Source organism: Alligator sinensis, unplaced genomic scaffold (genome assembly GCF_000455745.1).
Source record: "Alligator sinensis unplaced genomic scaffold, ASM45574v1 scaffold208_1, whole genome shotgun sequence".
Lineage (NCBI taxonomy): Eukaryota > Metazoa > Chordata > Crocodylia > Alligatoridae > Alligator > Alligator sinensis.
This window is the reverse complement of record NW_005842815.1, coordinates 51,157-54,424: the sequence shown is the minus strand read 5'-3', so window position 1 is coordinate 54,424 and position 3,268 is coordinate 51,157.

Sequence of the window (3,268 nt, the reverse complement as noted above, 5' to 3'; positions counted from 1 at the left end):
GGAGAGTCCTGTTTTAAAGTGTCAGTTCTTCAGTAGAGTTCAAATCCTGTTGTACCTAGGTAAAGAACTGAAACTAGCCTCTCTTCAGCTGCTCCTTATAGGGGGAAGGAACTCCAGGTTAATGGAGGTAAATCAAGAACAAGACCTGAGATAAACAGAGCAGATGTCAGCCAGAGATCAAAGCAATTGTGCCTAGGAAACGAGAGTATTTGCAGTGACACACAACAGCATGCAAAAGAAAGAGGGCAAGGTAAAACAGCACCTGGGAGCTTGTTGTCTTTAAATCCTGGTTCTGCTAAGCATTTCTGTCTCAGGATTTGTATTTTATATGGAAAATACATTTTCATACTTGTTCTGCTATGTTCCTGAATAATCCTCCCAGCTAAAGAGAACTAAAAACCAAGATAAGAGAGTTCTTTTTCAACACACATCTTAACTACCAAGCTATTTTAATGTCTTGAAAATGGAAGAAATTACTGCAGAGATTATTAGACTCCTGAAGCCAGCCTTTCACTTTGCCTTTGTGCTCTATGACACCCCGCCACAATGACTGGTATTACATCAAAGCTGTTGCAACAGCAGAGTGAGGCCAGTGGGAAGATAGTGGTAGCATAACTGTGCAACTAATGGAGAAATTCAGAGCAACAGTCAGGGGACAGAGTACTTAATCCCACCTCTCTCCCACACCCATCATGAGAACTCACTCCACACTGCATGGGCACCGTGATATACACCTGTTTTAACAGTGGTTCCAAACTTTTTTGCACAGCACTTTATTCTCAAAGGGTGAAGGTTGCTAGTTCTCAGGAGTGCCTGTGCTGCTCATGCCCCCATCACCACCACCAAGAGGGTCACCATCAAGCTGGCCAGTTAGCGTTACAAATGATGCCAAAACAGGCATTGGCAAACCAGGAAACAGAGTTTCCTATTTGCCCCTATGCTTGGACATACAATATGCTTACATGAGAGCAAAAAAGACTGGACATATGTCAGAGTTCAACACCAATTATACTGGGGGAAAAGTCAAGGATAAAACTTATACCAGTTACACTGGTACAGATGTCACGCATCTGCAGCTTGCCCTGGAGTACCCATTTACTCGAGGCAGGGCACAATAACTGGCACCCTGCTACCTAGTGGTGAATCACTACAATAATCACATACTGGATATAGCACCCCAGATTGGCTGCCCTCCTGTCTGCTCTGGATCCTGGTGTAATTATTTATAGTGGTATACAAAACTGATGCAAGTTACAATGATGTATGTATTTCATGTGTCCAGGCCCCCTGACTCATGCAGCATTGCCTCAACCCCCTTTGACTTATGCCCTGGCAGCAGTGCTCAGCCTTTTGGTCCCACAGACCAAATGAGTGGGGTGAGGCCAGTTTAGGGGCAGAATCCAGCCCCATGTGCTAAGATCAGACTCTGGGGCTTAGCACTGCCCCTGCCATGCCTTGAGCACAGGAATTGGTCCCCAGCGGTGTGGATGACAGCACTATGGGCTGGATCTGGCCTGCAGGCCAGTAGTTGAACAGCACCCCTGCCCCAAAGCATTGGGGTCCAGCCTTTTTCATAGGTGTGCCACAGATAAATCCCACATCTTCCCTAATTGCCATTCTGATCCCCTTCCCCTGCCCAATCAACTGCTCATTTTCTGCCCCTTGCCCTGTGCTCCCTCCCCAATCTGTTTCTCTCCTTTATGATCTGGCTCCCTGCTCTCTATTCCTTGCCTGATCTGCTGCTCTCCTTTCTGCTACCTGATCTGTCTCTGTGGTGCCTGTCCCCTCCTCAGTCTTCTGCATGCCACACACAGAGACTATGTATGTCACAGGTTGGCCACTCATGCCCTAAGGAGTCCTGCAATGAGACCTTAGCATCTTTTCCCTCTCAGCCCTGTCAACCTGCAAGGAATCAGCATGGGACCATGTGAATAGGAGGGCTGTCTCAGTGTGGTCTCTGTTGCCTGCACAATGGCAGGTGCTGCTTGGGGGATTCTGAGGTCTCAGAAGGTTCTGCTATATTTCCATTCCCAATTGCCTAATCCCCTTGGACCACAATTAGGGTTGAGTAATTGCATTGTGTGTGTAGAAGTTCTGGTTGTGTTAGACCTCAGTTATGCTAAGCTATAGTAAGCTACGGTGCTGAAGAGTGGTATGGAGAAAGGGGCCTTGCGACTGCTGAATGACCTGGTAAGAAAGAAAAAAAAATACACTAATGAGAAGAAAAACACTGAAGGGAGTATGAAAACAGAAGCTAAACAACTCAAGGACAAATTAAAAAGTAAGAACTTACTAATGAGATGGAGATACGTGCAGGTCCATAAACTTAGCAAATGAAACAAGTAGAGAAGACCATCTCAACAAAGAGATAAGAATTGGCAAAAATGGGGGCACGGGGGCAAGCAAGTATAAATAAAGGGGTTGAGAAGCATGTCCATTGTAGAGACCTAGGGGAGCGTGAATAATGTATGGTGTCTCTACATGTCAAGGACAAGCTGCATTAGGTTGGACTGACCAAATGATGTGATGTCTGACAATAAACCTTTCTGGGCTTTTGCCACTGAACTCGTATGTGAGCTGTGTTTTCTGCATCACCTTCAGAATCTGGAAGATGGTTTGCTAGCATTGGCCTTCCACAACCCACAGACTCCAGCAGCCTGTATATCAAAAGTGACAGCAACCAGATACCACCTGAGAAACACTCCATATGCCTCCGAACAGCAACATGTAAAGTGTCAGTATAACTCTGCATCTCCTACTTTGCCAGCAGTTGAGGGTGGCAATTAGTTTCCAGCTCTGGAAGGACAGGCACAGCACTGAGTACTGGTGAATGCTGGCAACCTTCACTCCGGGGAACTGTGGTTTTTACATAGAAATTGGCTTTTTTAAAGAAAGCATGGCACTAAATGTGACAAAATAACAGTGCAACTGGGGAAAGCAGATGGGTGCTGGTAGTAGGCTCTGCAGAGCTCCTCAACTCCCAGCTGTAGGCACCAGCTAGCGGGGATTTAACAGGGGCCAAGCCCTGTTACTGAGAGTAGGGCTAGGCAGTAGAATTTGAAAACTGCAGAGCCCCAAGATAATAAGGAGTTTGGAAGAATTAGGTAATGGCCTGCTGAGGTGGCCCCAGCCCAGAAGGAGGAGGAGCCAAAGACTATATAAGACTTGTACCAGAACCAGAAGGTCAGTCTGCCTTGGGCAGAGCTAGAGGTAGGAGCCCCTTGCTGGGAACTAAACTGGTTCAGGCTGTTGTTTGTTTTTTTTTCTT